Consider the following 12639-nt stretch of genomic DNA (forward strand, 5'->3'; position numbering starts at 1 on the left):
ATTCAACTGTGTACTTGTCTTATTCCCATTAATGAGAAAATTCTTCAAAGGTACATAATCAGTGTCTAGGTCACCGTGTATACTCCACTTCATGCATAAATCAAACTATTTCACTAAAGCATCTAATAAAAAAAGAATGGCAAGAATCTAAAAAGAAAAAACAGATTTTTCTTATGTTTTTATTTTAATTAGGCAATATTTACATATGACAAACACTAAGAATACAAGGACCCCATCTCTCCAGCCCCCTCCCTGGTGCCCTAGTATGCCTCCTTAAAAGGCAGTCATGATGCTCAATTTCTTAACACAGGGGTCTGCTGGGTTTGCTTGTTTTGCTTTTTAGGGCTGCACCGGCAGCACAGGGAAGCTCCCAGGCTAGGGGTCAAATCAGAGCTACAGCTGCCAGCCATAGCAATACAGGATCCGAGCCCCACCTGCGACCTACACCACAGCTCATGGCAATGCTGGATCCTTAACTCACTGAGCAAGGCCAGGGATCGAACCAGCATCCTCATGGATACCAGTCAGATTTGTTTCTGCTGCACCACAACAGGAACTCCCTTAACACAGGGTTTTAAGAAGTTCTTAGACACTATAACTTTATAGCACATTCATAACTTTGGGACTAAGGTGATAGAAGTAATTTGAACATGGCATTTTAATGTAATTTTATTGGAGTTTCTGCTGTGACTCAGCGGTAAGGAACCCAACTGGTATCCATGAGGAGGCAGGTTCGATCCCTGGCCTCACTCAGTGGGTTAAGGATCTGGTGTGGCTGTGGTGTAGGCCAGTAGCAATAGCTCAGATTTGACCTCTAGCCTAGAAACTTCCATATGCCGAAGGTGCAGCCCTAAAAAGACAAAAAAAAAAAAAAAAAAAAAAAAACAGAGAAAGAGAGAGAGAGAATCTCTGTCTTTTTTGGGTGGGTGGGTGGGGCTGCACCTGTGGCGTGTGGAAGTTCCTGGGCCAGGGATCAAACCCACGCCACAGCAGTGACCTAAGCCACTGCAATGACAACACCACATCCTTAACCTGCTGAGCCACCAGGGAACTCCAGAATCTCTGATTTCTGACTAGGCACATAGCCATCTCCTCCCTTGCAGCTATTTACGGCCCTGTGATTTGGTCATAATTAAAGGGACCAAGCAGAAGTGATGGGTGTGACTTCTGGGAAGTATCTTTACAGGATAGGGACAGTCTAGGGTGAGAATGCAGAAATGCTGACAGAAACTGGAGAGGCTGTAAACCAACTATAATGGAAAAAAATAAAAACAATTAAAAGGGAAAAAAAAAGAAATTGGAAAGGCTATTTTTGAGTAAAAGGAGAATGCTGGTTCTATAGGCTTCAGGACTGCCCACGATTTGCATGAAAGAAAGGAGACATCCACCTTGTCCCAGCTGTTATTTTGGGTTTCTGCCACTCACTGCTGTGCCTAACCCCACGAAACTGTAAAGAAAGGATACTACTATGTAAGCACTACTTCATTAAGCAATTTTAATACATATCTTAAACTTATTGGGATTAAAATAAAATCTCATTTTGGGGGTTCCCGTTGTGGTGCAGCAGAAACAAATCCAACTAGGAACCGTGAGGTTCAATCCCTGGCCTTGCTCAGTGGGTTAAGGATCCAGTGTTGCCGTGAGCTGTGGTGTAGGTCGTAGACACAGCTCAGATCCCGAGTTGCTATGACTGCCAGAGGCGTGGACCGGCAGCTCGGATTTGACCCCTAGCCTGGGAATCTCCATATGCCTCGGGTATGGGCCTAAAAAAATAAATAAATAAAACCTCATCTTTGATTAACCAAATAACTCAAAAGCTCTAAAATGTTTTTCTTTACATAAGATCTAAAAATGTCACTATCAGAGTGCTTTGTGGTTCAGCGGGTTAAGAACCCAACATAGTATCCGTGAGGATGCAGGTGTGATCCTTGGCCTCACTCAGGGTTAAGCAGGCAGTGTTGCCGTGGCTGTAGTGCAGGCCAGCAGCTGTAGCTCCAACTTGACCCCTAATCTGGGAATTTCCATACGTTGCAGGTGGGGCAGTAAAAAGAAAAAACAAGACAAAACAAAACAAGTCACTGTCAGGATTTGTCCAAAAATCAGCTTCTTGGATAAGCCTTGGGGTCAAGAGATTAAATCAAACCTCCTCTATCAACATCAATAATGCTATACAAAAAAATTATTCATTCATTCATTGGAAAAGTGAGCGCCCCCTGCATTCCTCACATGCCAGAGGCAAGGAACACTGAGTGACCAAAGCAGACATGGCTCTGCCCTCCTTCCTAGAGTTTACCTGAGCAATGCACCCGAGGTCACAAAATCTGAAGGCCACACTCTAGGTACCTCTTGGCCAGCCTCCATGTTAATCATGCTCCCTCTGTCATCATATCCTTGCTTCAGACAGACTATAATATGATTAAGCTTCAGCTCTTCTCTGCTAACATCATCATTTATAATCACATTCCTCAAAGATTACACTCCCGTTACCAAAATTAATATCAGCACATTACCAAAATGCCACAGCAGCTATCATCAATGGTGGGTCACTTCTCCAAATGGCGAACCTTTTTTTTTTTTTTTTTGGCCACAGCTGCAGCATGCAGAAGTTCCTGGTCCAGGGATCGAACCCATACCACAGCACACTGGATCCTTAACCCACTGTGCCACCAGGAAACTCTGCAAATGGCAAATCTTATTTATCACAAGAACACTGTTGCCTTAATTTCATCTCAAAGAGTAACCTTACCCTTAAATGTGAAAAGCAAAAACAAAAACAAAAACAAAATCTTTGTGGGTCCTCACTAGGTCCAAAGGGCTGACCTAAAAGAGTCAGAAGGGTTTCTAGACCTAACTGCTTTCAGTTACTCTCACAGGCCATGACACCAGGCTCACTAGAGGGCTGAAGCTGGACCAGCAAGACCCTTCACTTTCTCTGCTCTCAACTCTCTCCATATCCTACCTTCTTGAACCTCTCTAAGGGGAGGGAATTTTAATCTGATTGGGTCACAGTTCAAAACACTGACTGGACTTGCTTCTAAGTTTGAACATCAAAAGCAGATTAAAAGTTACAAACATGCAGACGCAAGGATGGCTACCTTGCACTTGCTCACTTCTCTCGTACGCACTCTGAGAGACTACCGTTTGGGTCTTCAGCAAGGATTTCCTCTCCCTCCCTTCCCCCCTCATTCTAGGGGAAGCCAAATTAGGGAGGTCATTCCGGTAACCATATGGAAAGCTCCCTGTGGCAAACAACTGAAGCTTCCTGCAGAGGCCTTTCTGCCCCCGGCCAAGTGAGTGAGCTATTCGGATGGATGTAGAGACTCCAGCCCCAGGCAAGTCTTCAGATGACTGCAGATCCAGCTGACATCATGACTGCAACCTCGGGAGAGACCTCTGAGCCAGAACTGTTCAACTGCCATTCCCAAACAACTGACCACAGAAACCATGAGATAATGTTTACAGTGTCGTCACCGAGTTCTGAGATCATCTGTTATGTAGCTATACACAACGAATATGACTCCATGGTACCTGTGTCTCTAAAACGCTTATGTTTATTGTGTAACAGTTCAGTGTACACTAATGTCCAGTACAGAGAATAATTTCTACAAGTCTGTTTTCTTCATCTCTACATGTCTGTAAGGCTTACCTCAATGAGGTGCATAGTTAAGAATTTATTTCTGTTTACTATTCATTAAGAGTCTTGCCAGTGCTTATACAAGTGACTGCACTCATCCAAAAATGAAGTGATTGTAAACCAGCTATAATGAAAAAAAAATTAAAATCATTATATAAAAAAAAATGAAGTGATTGTATCTCGAATAAGAGTATAGCTACTGGAGCAGGGTGAAAAAGAAAAATATTGACTGAATTGATCCAATTAAAAGATGGAATGAAGAGTAATAGATGCAACATTCAAAAATTAACTCCGGGAATTGCCGTGATCTGTGGTGTAGGTGGCAGAAGTGGCTCGGATCTGGCGTTGCTGTGGCTGTGGTATAGGCTGGCAACAGTAGCTCCAATTCAACCCCTAGCCTGGGAACCACCGCATTCCACAGGGGCAGCCCTAAAAAGACAAAAAAATAAAATAAAATAAAATAACTCCAGGAGTTCCCATAGTGGCTCCAGTGGTAACAAATCTGACTAGCATCCATGAGGACTCAGGTTCAATCCCTGGCCTCACTCAGTGGGGTAAGTATCTGGTGCTGCCATGAGCTGTGGTGTAGGTCACAGACACGGCTCGGATCTGGCATTGCTGTGGTGTAGGACAGAAGCTACAGCTCTAACCCCTAGCCTGAGAACCTCTATATGCTGTGGGTGCAGCTCTAAAAAGCCAAAGAAATTAAAATTTAAAAAAAAATTAACTCCTGGAATTCCCGTCGTGGAGCAGTAGTTAACAAATCCAACTAGGAACCATGAGATGGCAGGTTCGATCCTTGGCCTTGCTCAGTGGGTTAAGGATGAGGTGTTGCCATGAGCTGTGGTGTGGGTCGCAGACGCGGCTCAGATCCCGAGTTGCTATGGTTGTGGTGTAGGCTGGCAGCTACAGCTCCGATTGGACCCCTAGCCTGGGAACCTCCATATGCCATGGGAGCCGCCCAAGAAACAGCAAAAAACAAATAAATTAATAAATTAAGACTCCAGAATGACATATGTATAAGGTGGGAAAAGCAGTCATGTTGTACCCTTGGAAATTCTAGAGTACAAAATGTGCTTGAAGAAAAATAGTATCGAGCAGCAAGGCATTACAATACTAACACTCTTCTTCATTATTAAGGGAGAAGGACAAGCCACTTGATTAAGAAAGGAATCACTTTACATGTGTTTCTCAAACTGTTCTACAGAATACTGGTTCCCATTAAAAAATCATAGGTATTCTTTGGAAAAGGGGGGGAAGAAAACCAAAAAAAAAATCAAAACTGTACATACCATAGGCCATTTCTGAGGCTTTAAGGTGCTAACACACATTATAAATTTATTTGACCTCAGTACACTCAAAAGACTTGCAGCAAATTAGGATACCATGAAGACAGTTTGGGAAACACCAACTCGGGTAGGCAGGCAGATAGACAGGTAGAGTCACAGGATATAAAAGAACAAAATGAATATAACAAAATGATCTCACCTCAAAAAGAGAGCATAACTGACTACCAGTTATGACTATGTAGTTTCTTAAAGCAAAACAAACTGTTAGATAAGCTATTGAAAGCAACAAGAGCGGCACCAGATGTCAGGGAAAATGAAGATGGGAAAACATGATAGGCTATGAAAAAAATTCCCTCTCCACAGGCCACGGCTCAGAATTCCTCCCACTGGCTCAGCTCCGACTGAGCACCCCATGAGAGCTGCAGGCGGGGTGAGCACGCCGTCATCTAGAAGGTGGGAAGGGAGCTTAAGAAGTGGTCTGGCCCCAAACCCTTTGCCAACAGTGATGATAACCAACAACCTAACAGCTCTTCTTTCTCAGGAAATGGCAATTAAATACATTAAGAGTGCTTAGTGAAAGTGGAAGCCAAGGCCTAAAGACACAGAGAAACCAGAAGAGAAAGAGCTGAGTGACGAGCAGAGGTGGGCCAGCTCTGGATGTCTAGTGCCTTGTGCAAGAAAGAAATAGCTCCTTTCAGTAAAAAAAAAATGCAAGTTCATATAAAAAATGCAAGTTCAGTAAAAAATGCAAGTTCAACCTGAACAACTCATACGGCAGCCCCGGCAGCTGGATGGCATGACCCACGCAGACAGGAGGGAGGGAAGGGAAAGAGGAGCACAGGGGTGGGGAGCTCGGGCACTGGCTTCGACAAGGAGCATCGAGTTTAAATTCACCCCGGTGATGTCTTCATATATCAAACACTTTTTTGTTTGTTTGTTTGTTTTTTGCTGTTTCTTGGGCGGCTCCCACGGCATATGGAGGTTCCCAGGCTAGGGGTCGAATTGGAGCTGTAGCTGCCAGCCTACGCCAGAGCCACAGCAACACAGGATCCGAGCCGCATCTGCGACCTCCACCACAGCTCACGGCAATGCTGGATCCTTAACCCACTGAGCAAGGGCAGGGACCGAACCCGCAACCTCATGGTTCCTAGTCGGATTCATTAACCACTGCGCCACGACAGGAACTCCTATCAAACACGTTTTTACATCAGTGGCCAGAGCCTACCCATCCCGCGAGGAGTCAAGCAAAGCGTGGATACACCTCCCCTGTGTAGCCAGGTCCTATCCAGGGAGGCAGAGGTTTCCAGAGCTTCCCCAGACAGCGTCTGTGAATTCATACATGCAGACACATGCCCACATTCTCGCCCACTCACACTCCCCCTGAACTGTATTCACCCGACACACATTAAGCGCCACTGTCACTCCACCCCCTCCTGCCCGCCATTCCCAGAAGAAGAAAGGGGGTCAGCTCTGGGAGGACAGCTGGTGGACACAGTACGTGTCAGCGAATGTGGCATGCATGCTCTGCTGAGGGTGGGCATGTCCATGTGTGTGCATCTTTTGCAGGAGGGGCCCTCCCATCTATACTCTGTCTGGAGATGCTGCATGGCCATGCCTGCTTCAGTTGGTCCACACCCAGTGCAAACACTGGCCCCTTGTGAGCACTGTCTTTATGCTACACGCAGTCTGGACAACCATACACAGCCCTGGCACTAGCGTATATGGGTCAACAGCTCTTCCTGCCGAGGAGGCAACGAGGTAATCTGGTCACTAATGCTGGGCAGGATCCATACACCTAAGAGCATTCCAGCATCCATGAGGCTGTCTGAACCGGGGGTGCTTCTGTGAGGCCTGACTCTCAAGATTTAAATTTCTGTTCCACTTTTCCCGAAGACTTGGAAGATTTTCTGTTCCTTGTCCAAAACCCTTCCAAATCACATATACAACTAGTTTAAAATCAAGGCATGACCCACAGCTTCAACTTCTGATGCAAAAGCCCAAGACAAATAGGCTGTAAGGATTCCTCAAATACCAAGTGATCTATGAATTAGAGATCTTACCATTTTTTAACATAACCATATAAGGAAATATTCCACAGTTAAATATGTTGCTTACCAATGCTGACATACTAGCAAATTTTACCAAATAAAAACAACAATTTTACACTGGCACAAAAAACCTCTTATACAGTATTAGCAGCCCCACTGACCTAGTTACCTAATATATAGACAAGTATGACATCTTACACTGCTTGCCAAACCAACAAGTTAGTTACACAAACCACAATTCCAAACAAAACTCCAATCTAGTAAATATATTTCATGTGTCAGCATGTTTGAGTTATTTGTGGTCGAACACTCATTAAAGTGACTTAAGCAATCTTAACCATTTTCTAACACTCAAATGCTCATTCCTCCTTTGTCATTTAAAAAAACACTAGAACTCGAAGTTTCTGATGTGGCCCAGGGGAAAGGAATCCAACTAGGAACTATGAGGTTGCCTGTTCGATCCCTGGCCTCTATCAGTGGGTTAAGGATCCGGCGTTGCCCTGAGCTGTGGTATAGGTCACAGACGTGGCTTGAATCCTGCGTTGAGGTGGCTGTGGTATAGGCCAGCAGCTACAGCTCCAATTCGACCCCTAGCCTGGGAACCTCCATATGCTGCAAGTGTGGCCCTAAAAATCAAAAACAAACAAACAAACCAAAACACTAGAACAAGAAACAAAGCACAAGCCAATGGGCTCACTGAAATCACACTTAAATAGGACAAGTAAAGCGACAAATTTGGAATAACTACCAAAATATTAATAATTAACAATCACTTAACTACGATTTAAGAGGAATTTCTGGTTGTTGAAAAACCCTATGATGAACGAGAGCATAGCTTTATCAGAAACTGATTATCTCAGACAAAAGAGTATTATTTCAGGGTATGCATTTGTGTGTGTGATGAAGTTCACAGCTATGTTACATTAATGACTCACTTAAACATCTGAATCTTCTGCTATCTAACCTTTAAATCAACTGCAAAAGAAGCTGCCAAAAACAGTTAGTAGAAGAGCACAAAATTCCCCAAGGAATTTGGTGTACACAACTTATTTTACTACTTAAATGTTTTTGGGATTACTGATTTGAACACATTGTTAAAGATTCAAAACTAAATTTAAAAGCAAGGGGTACTTACTAAATTCATAATAATATTCAACATACTCCGGATTTTAGAAGGGCACAGCTGATATTCGTGTGTGTGTGTGTGTGTATAGAGCGTCGGGCACACTGCTGTACAATATTACATATGTTTGTTCTCTGTTACAGGACCTGACCGTGATCATTGTCTCACTTTTTAAAAACTTTCTGACGAACCAATAAGTCAAAGTTGAAAAAGTAACCGGTGCATTGATTTTCTGATCGGGATTACCTTTTTTGTTATGAATTAGTTCTCAGTTACTCTAGTTACCTTGAAACAAAACACTGGCAGAGAATATCCTGGACTGACATTGCCTGACTCTATTCCTGCTGAACAAATAATACATTTGAACTGTTTTCCTTTCACTGTAAAAGATCCACAACTTTAGAGATTACACTCTAAATTTTGAAAGCAAAGTGAATCAGGAATCACAATCCTAAAAGTAGCCAGTCTGGAACAGAAGATGTTTATTCTGTACTGAATCCCCCTGGCCACCGCGAACCTCTCTAACACCTCATTACATCAGAACAATTGACACTAGGTAGGATGCATGATAATAAAAATTCTTCCAGGCATTTATCAAGCAGATTATCTCTGAACCTGCACCTTGGTTTAGAAGCCTTTGAGCAGGAATTTGGCCTTCTGTGTTAATCCGTACACATCTCACATTTTCTCTTGACTTTTCATTCTAATCCAGAGAAGAGATTATCTCACCAGAATTAGCTTTATGTTTATATGACTATTGAACACTATGCAACACTATTACATTGCAAAACTGAATTTGGTGAGCTCCTCTCCTACCCTTCCATCCCCGACCGGCCATCGTCATTAAATCTTGGAGGAAAAACCTCTGGGTCCAGTGCTGGGATTTTTCTTTTCTGTAGGGTAGGTCTATCTGACTACCTACTAATGATGCGGGAAAGTTTTTAAAAACTGCCAGTATATGTAGAGTTTCCAACACCAAGAACCCAAATAAACACCCTTATTTTGTTTAGTATTTCAAGACAAACTGTACTCATAAAAGACAGAGTGTCCTTGGAAGTCACAATGTATAAATACTTCTAATAATAGAACAAATTAATGTCAAGACAGCCAATAGCATAAAAAGCCTCGATGCAAGCATGCCTGTCAAAGGGCATCTGTATTAGCAGCTCAGGGAAGTGGCATTTGCAGAAAAGCACAACTGTGTTCAAAAGAAAATCATTAGGCCTCAGTCGTTAGTCCCCTCCCCCACCCTCTTCCTTGGGATCCTTCATAGCAATGAACCAATAGGAGGTCCTATTCTGCAACCCATACTTTCGCGCCAGCCTCCATCCTTGGTCCGGGGCTGGGTTTAACCCAGGTGTACTCTTCTCAGCCTATTCCCTGCCCAGTGTTCCAGGAAGCCTCTACATTAGCCCCCAAAGCAGAGGGCCAGATCTTTCCTCATAATCCCTACTTACAAAACAATACAAAAAACATAGATAGCTCAACAGCTAGCATACCTGGCTATCAAACCTTCTGACCACAAATACAAACATTCCAGCCACAACTACAAACTAATACACAATATAAACATACATACACTTCACTAACCATCAACCTCAAATACAATCTCTATTATCTTGCCTGAGACAATCTACTTCCACCTAGAAAAGACAACCCTGGCCACATTCACTACCCTAAGAGTCAACTGAACAAATCACTGTTCCCAACAAAGTCAGGGGCAAGGAGGAATACGAAAGCTGACATATAATGAGGGCTTTTACCTTTAAATACACAAAAAAGAAAGAGCAGTAGAAACCAGGCCTGCAAAGGGAGAAAAGGGCGGAGGACAAGAGGAGTCTCTGAACATGTTCCTGAGTGTCCTTTAGTTTCCAATGTACTCTTCTGCCTCTTACAAGGTTGCAAAAAAGGCCAGACAGGAGATGGGTGAGAGAAAGCTGAAGAAAAGCACCCACCCTTCCCCCACCTCCTCTCCCCTCTCCCCAAAAGAGCTGTGTTTGTGCAAACCTAGTCCCAAATATGGGAGAGAGAGAATGAATGTGTGTATGAAAGAACAATGAGCCCTCTGCCTGGTATTGTGTGTGTGTGTGTGTGTGTGTGTGTGTGTGTGTGTGTGTGTGTGCGTGCCTCTGCCTCTTTTCCCTTAGACCTCAACAACAACAGGGAGAGCTGGAAGCCAGCTTTCCATCCAGCCTAGGCCATCAAAATCTAAACTGGTTTATAATTTAAGGTGGAATTAACCCTGCAAGCAAATCCAGGGAAGGAAAGAGATTCCCAAAGATGATTTTATTATTGTATAGATCCATCCTCTCTCCCCTCCCCCAACAGACTGAGCCTAAAGAAACCAGAGTACCCCAGACAAAAAGGTCTCCCTTTAAATGGAAAGCAAGTATCAAAAATGTTACAAATCTAAACAGAGGATGCATTAATTTGTGTTACATTACAATGTCTGTTTTGCAATTCACCAAGTTTCCCTTTTACTAGTTAGCTTTTTTGTGTTTAAAAAATTGCGCTGGAGAAAGCTATTTCAGGTTCATACAAAACTACTTTCTAAATGTACCTCAAAATAGCAACACATACTGAAACATTTAAAGCACCCAGTTTCTCAAGGACACATTTTGTTTAAATCAATGTTTGAAGTCTGTAATCCAGAAAAATTGTAAGCAAACCTTGGAAAAGAGGCAGAGGAAAATGACAATTCGACAATGAATCATTTTGTTTTCCTTTCAACAACTTCTCAAGCAACCAGTTTCAAAGGAAACCTGCAATACTCCCCCCCCTTCCAACACACACACACACACACACACACACACACACACACACTCTATGTAAAACTACTTTTTCCTCTTTCCAAAGAAATGATAGCAAGAATCCTATTCGGCTGCAAATGATTTTTGGTTTTAAAATTCAAGAACCACACAGAGCAGAGACCTAGCGATTACGAACACAAAGAATCTTCCCCTAATGTGAAAATGATACTTTAAGAGAAGTCCTTCCCCAAGACCCCCAAATCCACAAACATTCAAGAAATTCACAGTCTGGGTCCTGGACCTCCTCCCTCCCCCTCCCCGCCCCAGTTCAGCCTATAATTTAGTCACATGAAACAGTTTAACCTCAGACAAGTCAAACGAGAGCACGAAGAAGCAGCAAAGAGCGAGCCGGGGTCAGCAGGCGAGAGGAACAGTCACCTGGCCCGGACAGGGCCCAGCGACCCAGGCCCTTTATTCCCGTCCCTCCGGGCCGTGCGCGGCCCCCACTCCGGCCCGGGGCTCCCACGCCGCCCCCCTCGGCCCGCCCCACGCCCGTGCCCAGGACTGGGGGTCACAACAGCGGGCAGACGCCGCGCGCGGGCAAGTTGGAGACTTACCTCCCCCGGATGCGCTAGACCATCAATGGAGGTGTGTTCGGCCGGCTCCCGAGAAAGCGGGGGACGGGGCGGGGGGCCCGCGGGGCTGGGGCCGAGGACCGGCCGGCCGCGGGGACAGAGCCGGGGGCTGCGGGGGCTTCCCTCCCGTGACCTTTCGTGCGGGCTCCACCAGGCTGCCCGCTCGCTCCGCGCTCGGCCAATCCTTCAGGAGCGGGAGCCCAAGAGCATGTCTGGTTTTGTTTCTCTGAGGGCGAGGGGGCTCCCGCAGGATGATGGTGATTTTCTTTTTTCCCCTCAACTAGGAGAGAAAACGAGGCAGAGACAATGTGGGAGACGAGCGAGCGGAGAGGAGTGGGGAGGCGGAGGCTGGGGCGAGACCCGAGCGGGGCGAGCGTCTCGGGCGAGCGGGAGGAAGAGGAGGCTGGGAGCGCGGGGGAAGGCTCGCGAGCGTCTGTGGGAGCAGCGGCGCCTCGGCGATGGTGGCCGAGCCGCGGCGGGGCTGCTGCACCGACCCACCGCCCACTCCGCGCTCGGGCCCAGCCCACCTCGCAGTATCGCGCCGCCCTATTGGCGCGTCCCGGAGTGACGCGAGCGGAGGCAGGGCCAATGGGAGGCGGAGGGCGGGTGGAAGGGCGGGACTTCTTTTCGCTCGCGCTCAGTCTTCTGTCTTTTTTTTTTTTTTTCCCCCCTCTTTCTAATAAAATGAGCAGAGGAGAAGGAGGGGAGCGGCCGAGCTCTGAGCTCTGGAGACGCCGCGGCCAGGCTCAAGCGCGCGCCCCAGGCGGCGGCGGCTGGGCGGTGGGTAGGGCTCCCCGCTGGCCGCGTCTTTGTGCGGGGCCCGGGCCGCGGCACTCAGCGGGCAGGTCCCAGGGGCCGGATTGGCCGGAGTCCAGTTGTCCTGTTATTACCAGGGTCATGATTTGCCTTTTCAGCCACTGAAGACGCGGCTTCGTATTCCTGGGGGGACATAGAGTGGATTTGAACGATTTGCTCAGACAGACTCTTTCGAAATTGAAAAATAAGTATATGGCAAAAGATTAAGAAAGAGAAAAAAGAAATTGGGAAATTGCACTGCTTATTTGAAATGAATTGTAAAGATGAAATGCCTGAAAAGTCTCGTCGAGGAATAAAGAAAGGATACAGACACAGAATTTCAGAAAGAGAGGCATGTACATAAC

At 45.5% G+C, this 12639-nt stretch overlaps 1 protein-coding gene across 2 annotated transcripts in view; it reads right to left on the reverse strand.

Annotated features, from left to right (window-relative positions):
- The window catches only part of RERE (arginine-glutamic acid dipeptide repeats), a 403553-nt gene extending 391639 nt beyond the window's left edge, over positions 1-11914 (reverse strand). For both annotated transcript variants that reach the window (XM_084962664.1, XM_084962662.1), the window contains exon 1: positions 11462-11914. The gene's annotated coding sequence lies outside the window, so the exon portion shown is untranslated. The remainder of the gene's footprint in view (positions 1-11461) is intronic.
- Between the last annotated feature and the right edge of the window lie 725 nt (positions 11915-12639).

The sequence above is a fragment of the Sus scrofa genome, chromosome 6, assembly GCF_054392235.1.
Source record: "Sus scrofa isolate SSC_HxYL_T2T_F1_AM1 chromosome 6, Sscrofa_HxYL_maternal_Yorkshire_Landrace_v2.0, whole genome shotgun sequence".
Taxonomy (NCBI): Eukaryota; Metazoa; Chordata; class Mammalia; order Artiodactyla; family Suidae; genus Sus; species Sus scrofa.